Raw genomic sequence first — 19,661 nt, 5'->3', positions numbered from 1 at the left:
TATCATTTGACCAGTGCTCATCTTTTCACAGTAAGGCAGAAATACCTCTAATATTGATGGTCATTAGCTAAGGCAGTCTTACCCTCTTTCTTTGCTAAACCTAAACAATCATGTGCCTTTGACTGAAAGGGATTCAAGTATGAGAAAATCCTGATTTACAGTATTAAAATATGACTCCAGAAGCTATCTACACATTAGAAAAGCGAAAACAGTTTTGGCAGCTACAAAAGATAAAGAGGCAACGCTCTGGCCCAGTCTATCCTACCAAGGGCTGCTGCCTGGTCCTTCTCTCAACTCCCTGAAAGAGCTTATCTCACAAATCTCTATTCCTTTGCCATTTTCTCCTCATTCTTGTCAGAAGGCTTTATTGAAAATACGTTAATATGGCCCACTAGCAAAACTTACCAACTAGTGAAACAGAAGCATAATCCTGAATGGTGATACATACATTCTAGATGCAGGCACTACAAAGGATCAACAAGCAGTGCTCATATCATAGTGGGGAGGGTAAGTCTAAAAGCCCTGCCTTCCAGCTCCCACCAGTTTTATTCAAATCATGCCCTCTGTTGCTTTCTAAATTGTAATTTGAACACTATGTTTTGAACACTGCCAAGGAACAAGGTGAAAACCATACACGCAAGCATGAGGTAGCAACATTTTCCAGTACGAAAAGCAAGAGAGGAAAACCTGCTAGGAATGGAAGCAGGACGAAAAGTCACTTTCCCTTAGCTGCTAGAAAGGAGCAGCTAAGGCTTAATCACACATACTTTCACTTGGTCACATATCACATATACTTTCAGCTTCAGCACTACTACTCATCCTTGCCACCAAAAAAAGAAGACTAGTCTCAAGCCAGGAGTCACTGTTTGCTTAGTATCAATGTTGTACACTAGGGGTGTGCATGAAACAGGTATGCCTGATTCGGTTCAAGACTCAAACAGAACCGGGCATGTTTGGTTTTGCCCCCAAAAAACATACCCCCCCCCCCCCAATTTGGCTCGAATTCATGCCAGTCTGGGCATTCTAACTAAAAACATTGTAAAAACAAAAAAACGCAACTCATCGCTTCTAGGGGGTGCTGCTGCAGCCGCAGAGTCTCCAGTGGTTCCCCTTCCCCCCATCGGCCTCCATCCTGTCTCCAATCAGCTCAGTTCGGGCCATTTAAATCTGTGTTTGACCCATTCTGGGCCTCTTTGTGCTGGCGATCGCCATTTTGGAGGCCGCCACGCATGCGCACTGGCCATCTACTGTACACATATTCTGCTCCAAAAAGATTTGATCACCACCAGTAACTCAGCAGAATACATAGTTTACCCACCAACTCTAATGGGCTAGCTACTTTTCCGACCACTACCCAAGACTTCTGAAACAGAATATGCACAAATTCCATTTAAGTAGTCTTGGGAAGTGGTTTAAAAAGTTGCCCATTGCCCAGCTATGGATAAACAATGTCCTGAGTTATCAGAGAAGATTAAAGCCAGAGTAGCTCATTCAATGAGATGTGGTCTCTCTGAGATGACCCAGAAACCAACCTGGCTGCTGCATTCTATACCAACCTCAGTTTTCGAACTATGTAAAAAGGCCGCCCCACATAGAGCGCATTGTAGTATTCAAGTCTGGAGATTACCAGCATATGTACCACTGTTCTGAAGTCATGGATCTCAAGAAACGGACGCAGCTGGCGTTTCAGCTGAAGCTGATAAAAAGAACCTCTGGCTACGGCCTCAACTTAGGACACCAGGGAGAGGTTAGGATCCAGAACCAGACTGCATACCTGTTTCCTTCTGGGTAAGTGTGACTCCATCCATAACCAGCAGATCAAAATAGTCTCCCAAGTTTAGACCCCGCACAACAAGTACCTCTGTCTTATCTGGATTCAATCTCAGTTTGTTATCCCCCATCCAGCCCATCACCATCTCCAGGCAGGCATTTAGGGAGGTTATGCTTTCTCCCGATGATGTTGACATGAAGAAATGGATGTGGTGTTATCAGCATACTGATAACACCCTGCACCAAATCTCCTGATGATCTCTCTCAGCAGTTCCATGTAGATGTTAAACAACATTGCAAGACTATGCAATGTTGCAAACAATATTGCAAAGCTAGATACAAGGCTAATGCTTAAGTTACCAAATAATAAAAATATACTTGCAAAGACAAGAAGAGTAGGTTGGTTTCCTCTATGACAACTATAAACTCATTCAAGAAAGGCTGAGATAGCATATTCCTCTGCTCAAAAAAAAAAAAATGCCAAAAAAGCTGCTTTCGTGGAAATGATACTTTTGATGAAGAGATATATGTGCCTATGATAATGTACACTTTATCTTGACTGAGGCTTTTCCTCTTCCAGCAAAATGAAAGCCTCTGATATTAGGCTAAGCTAAACAGAGGATGGTACAGACAAGTTAAGAAGAAGGTGGAATTAGTTTCTTCTCTAATGTCTCTGTCAGTTAACAAAAGCAAAGTTCAAACTTCAATATTATATCAGGGCACATAACATCACTAGAGGTTTTCAGTTTCACAGCAGTAGCAATAGCAAGAACAAAAAAAAAATACAAAAATCAAGAGACATTCAGGATGCAAGAAAAGCAAGCTAAAAATTACAAAGTTGTCCCCCCCCCCCCCGCCCTTGGAACAGCTTGCTTAAAAAAAAAAACTTTCAAAGTGGACTTCACCATAAACTTAGATGCCTTCAAACCTGCTTCAGTGGCAACTCAAGATGTTTCCTTCTACCTCAACACACAGTTTCAGGTCCCAGTTAAAGGGTGCTGATGATCTAATTGTTTCGACCAGAAGGACATACAGTAGGTGAAGGCCAAACACCATGTGCTGCTTTCAGCAAAAACGAGGACTTGCAGAAAGACTCAGGTTTTTCTCAGGTTTACTTTTAGTCATTTGAGAGCAGACACCCACCAAATCCACCTCAAAAAGGGACATGTCCCATAATTCTGCCAATGGTCTGGTCCACCAGACAAAAATAGTTTCAAATTGCCACTACCTCTGTCTTCCGTGTAGATATTTAAATCCCAGCCAGCAACAACAGCACAACTCTCTGATAGAAGTGTTTTCTCAGGTATCAATTAGAACTTCAAGCCCTGGTCAATTTAAGAAGTAATGAAAAAAAAGACACAGATTAAGCAATATTGAATAAACAGTAAAAACTTTTGCATTACTTCCTCCACAAACCTTGCTTGGGACCACTGAAGTGGGCATGGAGAGGGTGCTCTACTGCGACTGGTTCAACTATTGCTTCCATCAGCAATCTTGCTCATTTAATTAGTCATGCTGGACTAGTCAGATCCGTAGTGTAACAGCAGATGTGGAGACTCAAAGATCAGATTTCATGGATGGAGTGAAGTCTGCTCTACAATATGCAAAGCCCTGCTCATAAAAGCTGACTAAACCCATGCTGATATTTCATTTTCCAATGTTACACTGGTCGCCCAAATACAAGAGTATAAGGCACATGAGAGCATGCTGGGAAAACATATAAATGGGATCCGAGACAGTGGGCTGGACGCAGCACCGGAAATGATGAGTATGAGAACACTTACACAAGTCTTTCCCTAAAGTTTGCTTTGCCTCCATTTACTTCCAAGCTCTGATGCAGATTTAATTTCTTATACTGAATATTACAAGTAATTGGCTATTCACTCTATTCTTCAACAGTGGGCCATTAATGTTTTGGGAACTCTTCTTCCACATGACCAAGGAAACAAGAATACATAGTTCAGAGTACAGGAGCTTAACGTACACAGAAGTACAAAGTTATAGTAAGTCCAATCAAATAAGTACATGAACTGGGACCTAGGAAGTGGAATTAACATATGTGCATTAAGCCTCATCTATTCACAGGTATAGAGGAAAGTGCAAGTAGTCCCCGCCAAACACACACACAGAGGGCGGGGGGAGAAAAAATAGGAAAAAGATGACCTAGTACGTGACACCTGCCATGTATGCTGGAAATATAGTTTTGATGTTGAGCTTCAAGGGCTCCCAAGGCCATGTCAATCCACGATTCAGCAGCATATGGAACGACATATGGTTAAATGAAAAAAGACACCATGCACTACAGTTTGATGGCCCACTACAATTAAGCATCAGTAACACTTGGGGAAAAAGTTATGTCAACTATTTAACCAAATATCTTCCCACAGCAGTCCCAGAACTGCATTATATAGATGCACATTTATTTACTGCATTTTTATCCTGCTTTTCTGCCTTGACAAAAGCACCTAAAGTAGTTTGCAATATTAAAAAAAAAGCTACATAAGATTTACAAAGTACTAGCTGGGCCAGGCGCAAAGCATCTGCGCCTCTAGTTTGCCGCCGCTTCCGCCCCCTGCTGCCATTGTTTTCTTCCTGCCCATTCTCTGCCACCTTCTTCCGCCCGCGCCATTTTCTCTGCCTGTCCGCCAGCCGGCTACCCGCCACCACCATTTGCCACTGTCTTTTTCCCCGCCGTCACCATTTTCTTCCCTCCCGCATGTCCCCATCGCTATCCAGCAGCTGCTCATGAACTCTTGAGACAGCTGCCACACATGGGATTAGTGACGGGTACGCCTGAGAGAGAGATCTCAGGCCATTCATTGATGGTCTTTTTAAGAGCCAAGGACAAGAGATCCCAGACCTGGGCACCTCCTTTCTTGAGGTGTAATATGCAGTGATGTAGTATGGTGGCACATCAGTTACATAAACAGATTACTTTAGAAGTGTTAGTTAACCTGGAAAATCTTGGTAACAAAGAAGAATATATACTGCAATTGCTGTCCTTGCAATTAACTAATTTGCTATCCTTGCAATGAGGGTTTTCTACACATGCACATATACTCAGAACTGCATTGCTCTCTGCCCCAGTTATTAAGAGAATAGCCTGTCCGGGGGCTCCCAGCAGTACCCCTAGATATGATTTGGAACTGCAGGTTTGTAGTTTCCATTTTGACTATCTGAACTCTCAGGATCGCGGGGTCAGCATTTGCCTACATGGGCTAACTCCCAAGGATAAGTCATTTAGCAGGCAGCATGGGAAGTTAACTCCAGGTCAAGCCTAACATGCGACCGAAAGGGGAACTATTCCCCGTGCTCCCCTCTCTGTTCAAGTACAGATGAGAATGCTGCGTAGACCTGAGTTAAAAGTTGTTTCTCTAAGCTAAGGAGTAGCAGAAACGCCTCTCTTTTTTGGCACAAAGGAATAGCATTCTAGCTGATCACCTTCACAGGAAGAACAGATAAGATTGCAGTAGGTTCAACCCTCTAACAAAAACTTTAATGGTTGGCAGGAAGCACAGGAGGAGTGCTCATTAAAATCCAATCTTCCATCAGGAAGATCTTTCTGACACGAAATAATTTCTGCCTATTCAGTGTTTTTACACACAGGTTACCTTGACTATTTATTTTCACTTCATTGTACCTTAAGATCCGCACACACTAGTCATTTAACCAGCAACATGCATTCTTTTTCCCCACCACAGATGTCACCCTTATAAGGAAAGAGGTGTGGTCCGTGGATGGCCCGAGAGCAGACCTTGCCTATTTGTATCCCAAATCCCATCAAGCAGTGTCTCTCTTCACCAGATTTACCCACTGTGTGTACTTGTGTCTTGGCATCAGTTATTCCATCCAGCTGTGCCTTGGTTCTTGTGCCAATTCTGCTTTCAGCCTCCAGTTTGTACCTGTCTCCAGGTACAATCTGCGCAGCACGCTTGGCTGCATCAGAGAACTAATCTCCCAAGATCAGATCACCTTTAGACTTTTACTGGCTTCCTGTCTCCCAAGTAGCATGCTTGCCTCCACTCTTGCATCCCTTTTTCCTGCTTGTTCCTGGAGAGAGAACACTCAGCACCCGATGATAAACAAGTGCCCGACACACCATTGGAATGATTCAGATAAATGTATTTATTTATTTATCAAATTTATATACCTCCTAGTACAGAAATCTCTAGGCGGTGTACAGAATTAAAATATAAAACATTTAAAAGTCATATGAAGGTAAAAATTATTATAGAATTTGATCTCAGTTGAAGGCCTGGGAAAATAGGTATGTCTTCAGGGTCATCCTAAAAACAAACAGAGAAGGAGATGCTCTTATTTCAGCAGGGAGTGTGTTCCAAAGCCCTGGGGCAGCCACAGAGAAGGCCCAGTCCTGAGTTGCTACCAAACGAGTTGGCAGCAAGCACATCTGGACTTCTCTAGATGATCTTAATAGGTGACAGGGTTCACAGAAGAAAAGGCGCTCTCTTAAATACCTTGGACCTAAGCCATTAATATACTAATCAACCTATGCTCCAAACTCTTTTGCTCCCCTCCCTCCTCGCTCTCTTTAAAGCCTAAAGCTGTTTTCTCAAGGCCCATTTCTCTGGCCAGCCTTGAGTTGATTTTAATTTGGATCTCAAGCTAAAACCCCTCTTTGTGAGCATTTAGTCTTATTAGTCATATCAGTTAATATTGTATTGCATTAATCAGTTTTTCCTTTCTTTGCCCTTATTAAAGGTAAAGTGTGCCATCAAGTCGATTTTGACTCCTGGTGCCCACAGAGCCCTGTGGTTTTCTTTAGTAGGAGGGGTTTACCATTGCCTCCTCCCGCACAGTGTGAGATGATGCTGTTCAACATCTTCCTATATTGCTGCTGCCCGATATAGGTGTCTGGGAAACATACCAGCAGGGATTCGAACCAGCAACCTTCTGCTTGTTAGTCAGGCATTTCCCAGCTGTGCCAACGCCAACTCTGTCATTGATTTCCAAGACAAAGATTGCACAAATATATTCTGTAATGAACTGCTCTCTCTAGATTCACTGATTCCCCAGCTCAGTCCAAAAGTTAGTCAGGACTCAGGAGTGCATAGCCAACACTCCAGAGCAGTTTCATTAACACAGGATGTGGGGAAAGAAATCACCATTGCCCAAACAATTTTTTAAAACCCAAAACACCTTCCCCAATATTTTAAGCTACATGTCTCCAAAATAATAATGATGGAAGTTAAAATGACTCTTGGAGATGCTAGCAAATGTAGTCACATCTGTGACCAATGGGATTGTAAAGCAGTAATATATTTTGGAGCTAATACACCAATATTAAAAGCTGACACTAATACACTGGAAAGCACTGTGTGTGGTGGGGTGTGGGGGTGGGAATCAAGTGTAGCAAGACTGGCCCAGATTCTGCACACACATTTTATAAGGATTAGAAATATCAACACTACTTCGATTATGAAACAAAGTGCTTGCAGGAAAAGAAACACAGAGCATTTCCCTCTACATATCCACTGGAAAATATTCTAATTCCAATCACAATCCTGTCCACAGTTGATATACTTCAACTTAACTGACTTCAACAAGATTTAAATAACCGAAACCATTTTTAAGGTTGCAGATTTTGCTGATAAAAGTTACTAAAACATCAAGTTTTTACACAAATACATATTAGATAACTATTTGTTTAAATAAAATGGCTATTGTATTTTTCATCTAAAGATTTCAAACTGCAGTATCATTCAATCCTAACTGCAACAGTCTCAATATCTTTAGAGGTTTTTTGATTTTGCTTTTTAAAAATCTATCACTCAGTTGGCTTGATTGCTGATTGACAGTTCTGCCTTACAGAAATATCTTGTTCAATTTGTTGCCCCAGTCAAGATTAGAAAGTGCTGTAGAGTTTCCATGCTGACTCCTATGAAGAATCAATGTTGCCTTACATCACTTAACAGCAACCCTCCGGCCAATCTAAGGGCATCACACATGCACTCAAAGGGGAGTCCTATTAAGATCCTATTTTTCAGAAGAATATAATGCTGCTGAGAGCATCAAGAGCCAGGACACCTCCTGGTTCTGACAGGGATGCAATGCACTGCCTCAGGAGGAAATGCACTATAATTTCCTTTTTCCAGACAGATATTTACATGCACCCAAAAGCATTCTTATTCACACATTTAATAAGTCACCACACTACATGGCCAAACATTACTGCTGCCAATTATGAATGCATTACCTCCTATCTGAAAAGTGCTGAAAGGATGCAGATATCAAGATAGATGGAAACATGATTTGGAGAGAAAATAAAATCTGTTATGACCCTTATCAATCATATCTAGTAACTCAACTGAGAAACCTTCAAACTATGAAAACCATCAATCCATATTGGCCTAAATGGAATGGATAGATGTACACACAGCTTGAAAAAAGATTTAAATACTGTTCAAAAAATACACTCAGTCCATTGCCAGTCTTTCTGCTGGCAATCCAGACAATGCAAGTTAACAGAAGCGAGTGATTCCCAAGTTGCCTCTTCTTTTGTAGACCAAGGCCAAACTGCGGCCCCTCCCACCACAGAGGATTCCATAAGACCAGAACCTGAGGGATATTAAATTCTAACTAGCTTAACCCGCGCAGAGCATCTGTGCACTAGTACTTGATTGCTCCCCCTCACCCCCGCCACAGCCACCTCACCTCTCCACCCTCACCTGAACTGCATTCCTGCTCCTCCTCTATCCATACCCTCACCCCTCTTGGTCACTCTTCCATCCCATTGCTCCATCCCCCTCACCCCTCTCGGATGTGGCTGTGGCATTGCCAGTCCCAGTGGCCAAGCCACAGCACCCTAAAGAGACCTCCCCACCCTCACGTAAGCCCGGCTCCTGCTCCTCCCCGCAGGAGCAGCAGCAGCAGTAGTGGTTGACTGGGCTCTTCCTCGCTGCTGCCGCCATAGCCACTTGTTCCCTTCAGGCCGCTGACAGGCTCAGGCCCATCCCTCACCTGCCTGCCTCGCTCCACCAATGGCCTTGGTAGCCCCAAGCAGCAGCAACCAGGATGGCAGCAGTGGTTGATGGGGTCCTTTCTCACTGCTGCGGCAGCCACTCATTCCCCTCAGGCCACTGACAGACCTGGGCCCGCCCTGAGCCCTCACCCTTCCTTCTTTCTCTCTTCCCCTCCCTTCTTTCTTTCCTTCTTTCTTTCTCTCCTCTACTCTGCTCACTCTTCCCCTCTGTCTTTCTTCCCCTTATTTTCTCTCTCTCTCTTGTTCATCTAGTTTCCTCATCTAATTCTCACAATGGCAGCCTCCTCCTCCTGAAGGAGCTCTTTCCTCCCTCACAACCTCTCTCTTTGCAGACCCCTGCCCACTATCCTTTGATTTATGTAGATTGTTCTTTCCACATCAATCACATCTTCCGGCCAGTAACAGTTGCATTCCAACTGCCCTTAACCAGCACAGGCTCCTCCCCCCTATCTGCATATGGAATTCCCCACTGCCCAATCACCATGGTGCTTCTGCTCTGTTATCTCCGATTGACAAATCACTGTGTGGGCAGGGTTTGCCACATACATCCTTAGCCTTTTATACAGAGAGAAGATGCTGACCTTGAACTCTATTAGGGCTATTAAACTCAAATGCAGGGCTGCACAACTTCAGCCCGCCAGCTGTTGGACTAAAACTCCCATCATCCCTGACTACTGGCCACTATGGATGGGAGTTGTTGTCCAACAACAACTGGCGGGCCGAAACTGTACAGCCCTATTCTAATGTAATTAATTCAGTGCTCGGCTCTGCGGGTGAGGAAACAAAGCCAGGTGAGAGAGTGAGAAAGGAAGAGCATATTTTAAAACAAACTTGATTACCCCCGACATCTATATACATAAACTAAAAATGTTTGAGGAAAAACACACTGGCATACATCCAGACTACTAATGCATACACAGAACAGAGTTATGTGTGTGCAACAGGGGAGGAGCGATTTTTATCAATCCCCCTTCCTTCTGCCACCCCTAAAATATACATCCCTGAGGTTTGCAGGACCCTCAGGGACACATTTCCAGAGGGCATTGGGGGCAGCAGAGGGAAGGAGGATTGGTTAAAATCCCTCCTCCCCTACTGCAAGCATGAAACTCTGAACTATGTAGGCATCATTAGTCCAGATGTCGGCCTCAGCCTTAAGCAGAAGGCTCAAATATGAGAAAAACTGCTGATTATTTTGCACATACAGTAAAGGCTGGTACTTATTCTTTAAATTTTTGGTATCAGACAAAATGAGATGTTTACAGAAACATGCTGCAACCACATTTTGACATGACCAACCATTTGGCTAAGATGAGCATTCAAGAGAGGCACAACAATACCTAATGTTAACTAACAACTTTTTTTAAAACCTAGAACTTTTTTATTTAATCCTAAAGAACAACCAGGTTTGTGTGAAGCTACCAGATGACAAAGAGCACTCTCTCACGTCCCAAAGACTTACCTGGCTTATCATGACCTAGATTAGCAATTCATATTGTACAACCATCACCACATCCTTTAACTTTGGGTACTTATGTGTTCAGTATTTTATAGACATAGTTTTTACTGTGTGTTCCTCGAAAAATATAACACTGGCTTGGTATATAAGTCTGCAAGCTTTCAAGTCACATACAAAAAACTGTTCAATTGTATGTCAAATTAAGAACTGGCACACACAACACCAACAGATGCTAGTGCCATAAGAGATACTGCTTAGTCTATTTTGTTTTTGAAGAAATTTTTCAGTTCCTGTTAATAACAAGCAAACTGATGGAAGACATTGGGTTTTTTAAAAGATTGTTTTAAAACAGTCAATTATTGAAAGCTCTTGCCTGTTTGATGGAGCCGAAGCAAAACAGCCCTTAGAAAGGCTGAACGATTCTACAGTATTGGTTTTAGCAAGCCTTAAGGTTGACAGGTGACAATCTTTGAACCCAAGGACTCAGGTCTGCTTTCCTTCATGTGAAAATCTATAGAGAGTATTACCAGACCTTTCAGGCCACTTTGGATCAGGCCCTTCTTGAACATCAGCAGAGAATTTAGATTTCACTGCCTTGTCATGATTCAGAAAAGAAAGACTTTCCCAAGGATGACACCAAGTGACAGCGAGATGTTGGGTGGGTGGTATAGCTGGATGGACAGCCAGAGATATTGGATGGAAATATCTCTGGCTGTCCATCCAGCTATATCACCCACCGGGGAAATATAAAATCTTTACAGCAAGTTGCCAGTGGCAACCGATTAAGGTCAGCAGGAATAAAAAGTTAAGTCCACATTGTTGTAGTACTGATGTACACGTATACATTTTTATACTTTTACTAATGACATTCCTCCCTTCCCCTCTCTTTAGAGCAGCCTTGCTTCCACCTTGTAACCTATTCTAGTGCGGACTGGGTATGTTTCAGAACGTGCATACAGAGGATATAAAAGACCTTGATTTTCTTCCTGTTCTTCCCCTGCTGCCTCCTATAGTTTAAGTTTATACTGGCAAGCAGGGGTTTGCAGAAAAAATGCCTCCTCAGAAAACTTCCAAGAAAGAGGCAAATGCATGAACACAAGCAAAACACAAGCTTCATTCTCCCCAACCCGAACTTGTCCCCTTCACCTACTCGATTCTTTAAGAGACAGGAAAGAGACTCATCAAGACGACAAACACGAGCGCTTCTAGCAATCTAAGCTATCCGTGTCCCTCTCTCTCCATCCTCAGGCACACATATGGTTTGACTTCGGATTCCAAAACATAAGGGTGGAATCCTCGGCTCCAATGAAATTATTTGGCAGCGGTGCCAGAAGGTTTCAATGAAACCGGAGTCGTTTAACCTAAAGCAACGCCAATATTTATCCTGAACGGCCCGGGTCCCCAAGCCCCCTTAGCCCACTGACCGAGGTAGCGATCACACCAGACGGGGGGGGGGGCCTAAGGCAAAGGATAAGCACACACATACAAACGCACTAATAGTAAAGTTTGGCAAGGCGCTCCACGTCAGCCGAGAATTTGGTGGTTTTGCGGCCAGACACCCGTTTTAGAAAAACACAGCAGGAGGCAAGGCGCCTGCCGCCACCGCCTCCCAAACGCACCTAGCGTAACGGTCCCCTACCTGAGAGACGACCCGGTGTGCGCGCAAGGGTGGGTGTTTTTTCCTCCTTTTCCACCTGGGGTCCGCTCAGTGTCTTCTCCCTGCTTGGGCGGACGCCGCCTCTCTCTCCCTCTCTCCGTCGCCTCCTCAGTCCCTGAGCGAGAGCCTTGCCGAGCAGCCGCTCCCCACGCGGTGCACTGCAGCGCAGAAAGTTTGCGCCTCTCCACGCCCCCAGGGAAATGAGCAGCGGACTTGGCGGCGCGTCGGCAGTTGCTGGAGGAGGTAAGGCTAGCGGGACTGGGAGGCGCCTCGCCTCAGTGGGGGAGCAGCAGGCGCAACTCCTGACTGAGCTCGAGGACCGCGACACTTCCTCTTCCTTCTCTCTAAAGGAGGCTGCTCTGTCAGTCGCCACCGCGCCAAGGAGGAGAAGAAGAAGAAGAAGACGACTCCCCCAACAGCTCTCCGTCCACTCCCTCCTCCCTCTCTTTGCCCGAGTAACGACCTTTCCTCGAACTCCGGGCAGTTGCTTCCCCAGACAGTAGTTGGACTCTCCCTGGACCGGCCTGGAAGCGTCCCCGCCCAGAATCTGGGATTTCTCCCAAAGTAGCGGTGGAGTGTTGTTACAGCCCGACCAATCCTATCCACGCCTGTTTCTTGAGAAGCAAGTCCCGTTCAGTCCATGTCTGCTCACTTCCAAGGAAACGGGCGATGGGTTCCAGCCCTGCGATTTTCAGGGTTCTTGTTTACGACGGCAACTTTTCGCTGTGCAAAAGTGCTCCGCAGTTCCTCATTTCGTTTCTCGGTCTCCCTGTCTTCCTTCACACAGAACCCCAGGTTTTGGATAAAATAATCATACTGAAGACTGGATATTTACGATGAGCATTTGCCACTGTATAGGAGCGGAGAGGGCATAGATGGGCCAGTACACTTGCTGTGTCTAGGCCGGGGATGGGCATACTTGGTCCTCCTGATGTTGTCCATGATAACCCCCAGCGACCATGTATTACAGCTGGGGATGATGGGAGCTGTAGTTCAACATCTGGAGGGCCAAGTTATAGCAACATAGGAAGCTGTCATATACGGAGTCAGACCATTGGTCCATCTCACTCAGTATTGTTTTCACAGACTGGCAGCTGCTTCTCCAAGGTTGCAGGCAGGAATCTCTCTCAGTTCTATCTTGGAGATACCAGGGAAGGAACTTGGGAACTTCTGCTCTTGCTAGAGTGGCTCTGTCCCCTAAGGGGAATATCTTACAGTGCTCACATGTGGTCTCCCATTCATATGCAAACAGGGAGGACCCTGCTTAGCTAAGGGGACAAGTCATGCTTGCTACCACAAGACCAGCTGTCTTTGCAAGTTTGCCCACCCCTGGTCTAAACTCTAGACTAGAGCAGGGGTAGGAAACGTGCAGCTCTCCTGAGTTGCTGAACTGCAACTCCCATCATCCCCAGCCACAATTTATTACAGTTGGGGATGATGGGGGTTGTAGTTCAGAAACTTCTGGAGAGCCACACATTGCCTACCCCTGCTCTGGAGCAAGGGTAGGCAACCTGGGGTCCCCAGCTGTTGTTGAAGTACAACTCCTATCTTTCCCAGCCACAATTTTCCATATTGGGAATGATGGGAGTTGTAGTTCGATAACAGCTAGGAAGCCAAGGTTTGCTCTATCCTTGCTCTAGAGTAGGCCTGCTCAACTTTGCCCCCTGCCTAGCTAATTTTTTATTACAATTTCCATAAACCACAGCCACAGTGGCCAATAGCCAGGGATTATGGGAATTCTAGGCCAACATCTGCAGCAGGGATGAAGTTGAGCAGCCCTGCTCTAGAGCAACCTCCTGAACAGGGCTGGACCTACCATTAAACAGGTTAAAATGATCAGCTTTGAGCAGTGGATTTAGGGGAGTGCCAGATTTTGCGATAACTATGTCCCCAGTTTGCTCAGCCCTGCTTCCGCCACAGTAACTCTAGCCAAATGCTTTGATTGCTGCAGCACTCCAACTGCCCTCTTGACCTCCTATCTTTTCAAAGTTGAGCATGAAGGAAGTGCAGCCATTTGCCCCACTCCAACCTGGGCGGCAAGCACAGCACAACTGCCCATCACTGGTGCTGCCAATACTGCCTCCATTGCCATGCCAATGGGCGTAGCAGAATCTCAGTCCGAGTTGAGCAGTTCAGGAAGGAAGGAAGCAGGGGATGAATCAGAGGTATGTAGGAGCAAGGGGAGGCCTTTCATGCTCATCTTCTGGCACCAAAATATCTTGCTCATCTTCTGGCACCAAAATATCTTGGGCTATTAAACAGTTTGAAGAGGGAGTGAAATTAGGAAGAACATAGGAAGAGCCCAGCTGCATCAGGCCAAGGCCTATCAAACCCAGCATCTCATTTCCTACAGTAGCCAAATAGATGGCTTCTAGGAAGCCCCAAAGCAGGAGATGATGGCATATCATCATCTCCTGACCCCCTTCTTCAACCATTTATTTTAATTATTTTATTGTTAGATTTATATACCGCCTTTCATTAAAAACAATCCAAAGGCGGTTTGCTCCCTTGAAACTAATATTCAGAAGCACATTACTCCTGAACCAAGAGGGAGCATATACTCATCAATACTAGACACCATTGATAAACCTGTCCTCTGTGAACCCTTCAGGTTTACCCAGAAACCAGTCTGGCTGCCACATTCTGTATCAATTGTAGTTTCTGGACTTTGTACAAAGGAAGCTCCATGTAGAGTGCATTACAGTAAAGTAGAGATGTGCACAAAACCAGTTTGCCCAGTTCGGTTTGAATTAGAACTGGGGTGGGGAGGTTTGGTTTTGATTTTGCTTGAACCCCACTTTGGTTCAGTTCAAATTTGAACTTGGTTTGAACTGGTTTGAACCAGTTTGAGCATCCAAAACTGGGTTGGGTGGTAGGCACCCATGGGTGCAAACTACTACCCAAACCCCAAAACAATCAGACAATCCTACGATTTTTAATGAATTTTTGAAATTTTTGAAATTATTTCCCATTATTACCTATGTGGAGTACCTAGGGGCAAAAAACTGGGGTGGGTGGTAGGCACCCAGGAGTGCCTACCACCCAACAAACCCCAAGGGAATCAGACTCTTCACAATTCACAATTATTGGTGAATTGTTGAAGTATTTTTCAAATTTTGTATTCCTCCCATAGAGAATAATGGGGATTTGAGGATGTCCCATTCCCCACCCACCCCAGTTTTTTGCCCCTAGGTACTCCACATAGGGAATAATGGGCAATAATAAAAAATTTCAAAAATTCATTAAAAAATCGTAGGAGTGTCCGATTGCTTTGGGGTTTGGGTGATAGTTGGCACCCATGGGTGTCTACCACCCAACCCAGTTTTGGAGGCTCAAGCTGGTTTGAACCAGTTCAAATCAGTTCAAACCAAACCGGCTCAGTTTGTTTCGAATTTGAACTGGCAGGTCGAACCAATGCCTGGTTTGGTTCGAATTCGAACCGTCGAACTGAACTGGTTTGAATTCAAACCAGTTTGAATTTGAACCGGTTTACACATCCTTACAGTAAAGCCTGGAGGTCACTGGCATATGCACCACTGTTTTAAGGCCATTTACCTCCAGAAATGGACATAGCTGACATATCAGCCGAAAATAATAAAACGTACTTCTGGCCACTGCCTCAGCCAGATAAACCAGAGAGGGTTTTTGATCCAGGAACGATCCCAAGCTACGTACCTGATCTTTCAGGGGGAGTGTAATCCAGCCAGAACAGGCAAATCTAAACCATCTCTCGAGTCCCAACCCTCCACAGTCAGTACCTGGATTCAACTTCAGTTTGTTATCCCCCATCCCGCCCAGGATGGGGAATAACAAACTCCAGGCAGGCATTTAAAGAAGTTGTGCCATTTCCTGATGAGCTTGATATGGAGAAATAGATCTGGGTGTCATCAACATATTGATAACACCCTGCACCAAACCTCCTGATGATCTGTCCCTGTGGTTTCATGTAGATGTTAAAGAGCACTGGGAGACATTATGGAGCCCTTTGGAACTCCATACTTTATTTCTTGCTTTGCAGAGCAGCAGTCTCCAAGGGACACCATCTGGAATTTACCAGAGAGGTAGAACCATGGTAAAACAGTGCCACCCAATCCCACCCTCAGATGATCCAGAAGGATACCATGGTGTGATTGTATCAAAAGCAGCTGAGAGATCCAAAAAGATCAGCAGAGTCACACTCCTTCTGTTGATAGCCAGGTGGAGATCATCAAATTGAAGATCATCCATCAGGCCGACCAAGGCCATCTCAACCTCACAACCCACTTGAAAGCTGGTTAAAAATGGGACTATATAATTTGTATAATCCAAAACTGAGAGGCTACCACCCACTCAACATCACCTTGCCCAACCATGGAAGATTAGAAACGGGTCTGTAATTAGCTAACTCCAGGGGATCCAGTGCTGAAGACCTGAACATAGGCTTTCCTGTGCCACCATCCTAGATGCTTACCAGTCTTTACAACCAAGTTGGGAAAGGGGTGATGTAGCTCAGTTGTAGAGCATCTGGTCTGCATGCAGAATGTCCCAGGTTCAATCTCTGGCATCTCTACCTAGGGCTGGAAAAGATTCCTGCCCGGAACCCTGGAGAGCTGCTGTCAGGAAGTAGACAATACTGAGCTCGACGGATCAATGGTCTGACTTGAGATAACGCAACTCCCCATGTTTCTAAATTTCTTTCTTTTCTGTCAGTGGGATGGTTCAGACAATACCTCCCTGGCCCCTATGATTAAAAGGAGGATGTGTTCAGCGTGCACCCCTTGTGACATCTTCACAGACTTCCAGATGCCCTCCCAGCATATATTTCTATCATGTGAAAGGACTGTCATCTGAATGACAGCTCAAAACATACACCAAATACTAGTTTAAACTAGTATTTGGAGCATGTGTAGACTGGCCATTCAGATGAACAATGTCCCACCATGCGATAAGACCTTGGGTTAGGGCGGTATAAAAATGTGCTAGCTAGCTAGCTAGCTAGCTAAATAAATAAATAAATAAGGGAAGTGCCAGGAGGGCTTCAGAAAGTCTGTGGAAGATGTCACAGTGGATGAACACTTGGCATGTCCCCCTTTTAATCAGGTGGGCCATGGAGGCATCGGCAGAGCTGACCCTATAAGAAGCAAGGCCAGCCCTACTGTTCAGCTGGTCTTATCTCAACTGGTAGATTTTAGGGTTCCATTAAAGGACAAAAAATGTATTTTTAGTTGACAGTGAGGCTATTCACACGATGGGGCGAAATTGGGCTAGCGGAGGCTAGCCTGATTTCGCCCCATCGTGTGAACCACTGGGCTCAGCTGCGAGCCCGGTGGTTCCTAGGCGGGTAACCTGCCTAACTACTCTTGCCCTAAAACCAGGTTTGTGGAGTGAGCGCTCCGCAAACCTGGTTTTAAAGATCATGAGTAGCTGCGATGCGGCTCCGTGCCACAGTTACTCATGAGCAGACCCCTGGAGGGGAGGCAAAAAGCCGCTTCCTGGCTCCATGGGTCTCCCCAGTATGCCCTGCGTGCTCATGCAGGGTAAACTGGAGCATCCGGGGGCCGCGCAGCCCCCAAGCTCCCCAGCCCCCGCCGGCTCCTTCATGGAGCCAGCAATCGTGTGGGCAGCCGATCTGGCCGCCCAGGGCTCCCTCCCTGCTCGTGTGCGCACTCTCCAAAACCGGGTCTCACTGATCGTGAGACCCAGCTCAAAAATAAGCTACTTTTATATTTACCACCAAGGGTGCACTATTGGGATTTTCTGCTTCAAGCCAGGGCTATGGTCCAGTGGTACTTGATGCAACAGCCTTGCTGAAAATAAGCAGGTTTGGTGAGTGCCTGGATAAGAGACATGAAAATCCTCTGATGAGTTCTGACATCACATGGAAACATGGTTTGTTTGTTTTTTAACCACAGTTAAAGATGGAACCATGGTTCCATGTGATATCAGAACTCATCCATAGGGCTTGTATGTCTGAACTTGCACAGTCAACATACCATGGTTCATTTCAGGCAGTCAGACCATAATCTGAATCCAAGGTTGAAGCTGGTTGGTTTGTCCTAACCATGGTTTTATGTGTTGTCAGAATCTGCAGCCATGAGATAATCTTGGATGGTTTCAGTAGTCCAAGGTAGGGAAAGGGGGCAGGATCCTAACAAACCACAGTAAGGCAACACAAACCAAGGTTTGGTGGTTGTCTGTGGCACCAATCCAGGTTTGCAAACTAAACCTTAGTTAAAGCAACCTGGTTCTGCATGATGTCTGAACCTGCCCTATCTATTCACACTGCTTTGAGTTCTGTTGTAGAAAGGTTATAAATGTAAATAAAAATTTTAAAATGATAAAATGTCCTGGGCTATCTCTGATATGGAAAGCACATATGGAGCCCATTATCACAACTAAGTGAGAGGACTTGAGGGTAGGCAGCGGCGAAGGCAGCAGAAGCTCACCTTCTCTGCAGACAAGCAACGGGGAGTTGCTGGGTGCGCAAATCCTGTGCCCAGATGGTCCATGGCTGCCATGGGCAGTGCAGAGTTGCGGGGATTGGGATGCGTTGTCCCAGCCCCTGGAAATACCACAATGCACAGCGGAAGTGCGTGCATTGTGGGGATCCCTCAGCAACGGAGGTTCTACCTCTCTCTCAGTCTTTCAGTGCTGGCTTAAAGCAGCCGGCACTGACAATCAGATCAACAGGGTTAGGGGAGCGCTCGCTCCCTTGACCTTGTTTAAGAGGCGGGCTCCCTAGGTGGGTTTCCCGCCGAGGCGCCGCTGGGAACCAGTCAGCTCCTGGCCGATCCGATGGACAGCCAAGCCTGCTCTTGGCTGCTCGTGAGAACAGCCTCACAGAACATTGCAAAAGGGTGTGGTTCCCAGTATGTGCAGGCAGAAGCAAGTGCCAATGAAATCTATAGCACTTCTCAGTTAAATGTGTCTTGGACTGGGGGAAACGTAATGCTGTGACTAGAGCAGACTGTGCAATACTCTCACTTTACATAATAATTACAATCTAATTAGTCTTTCTAACCTTGCTGTCATGTGCTATAAAAGGCCATCTATTTAGGGCACAGGCTCTTCCACAGGGTTTCGCTGGGTGCCACTTGACAATATAAAGGGAGCTACACTGAAGGCTTATTTGAGGAAAACAGGCTTGATTTGCAAATAACAGATAATCTGAATTTTGCTGTACTTTAGCACAAAATGGAAGGAAAAACTGAACTGTGTGAAGATAACACATTTAGAAAGAATAGCATAAAAGTCTTCTGTCCTTAGTTATAAAAACATTGCCAAGTCATATGAATTTCCCAGTCATTTTACCTTATGCCCTTTTCATCTCCTTTCTTCTCTCTTCCCTTGAATTTTCCTTTTTGGGCTTGCACTGTTTTCCTCTCTCACACTCTCCTTTTACCTCATCATTTTTTCCCACTCATTGACTTGTCTGGCTTTCTGACTATGCGAGAAAGCAGCATGCACTCCCAACAGGGGGGCCATATAATTGCACAGGTTTTTGATAGTGGTGTTAAAGCATATGGGGAAGAGCAAAATTGCAGCTTTCCCAGTATATTATTACAAGAAGTCAGGTCAGCAGCACTTCCAAATCCAATCTCACAGGCACTACACATACCAATGGCTTCCAATATCACAGAATTGGTGATGCTGCACATCAATGCTATTAACTTGAGGAACCTCTAGCCGCAAGCTAGTCAAAGTTAGTTATAAGGGATGAGTTCTGAAAAGGAGGAATCTTTAAATGACTCTCTAAACAAAAGCTAGTTACAGTGCATTTTATTTTATTTTTTAAATAT

At 45.1% G+C, this 19,661-nt stretch overlaps 1 protein-coding gene across 2 annotated transcripts in view; it reads right to left on the bottom strand.

Moving 5' to 3' along the window:
- RFTN1 (raftlin, lipid raft linker 1) overlaps positions 1 to 11,997 on the bottom strand; it is a 150,863-nt gene extending 138,866 nt beyond the window's left edge. Inside the window, exon 1 of one of the 2 annotated variants that reach the window (XM_053263724.1) lies at positions 11,866 to 11,997. The gene's annotated coding sequence lies outside the window, so the exon portion shown is untranslated. The remainder of the gene's footprint in view (positions 1 to 11,865) is intronic. The other variant, XM_053263725.1, reaches the window with a different exon arrangement.
- Between the last annotated feature and the right edge of the window lie 7,664 nt (positions 11,998 to 19,661).

Source organism: Hemicordylus capensis, chromosome 6 (genome assembly GCF_027244095.1).
Source record: "Hemicordylus capensis ecotype Gifberg chromosome 6, rHemCap1.1.pri, whole genome shotgun sequence".
Classification (NCBI taxonomy): Eukaryota; Metazoa; Chordata; class Lepidosauria; order Squamata; family Cordylidae; genus Hemicordylus; species Hemicordylus capensis.
Note: the sequence above shows the minus strand (reverse complement) of the source record. Positions and strands in the feature narration are given on the sequence as shown.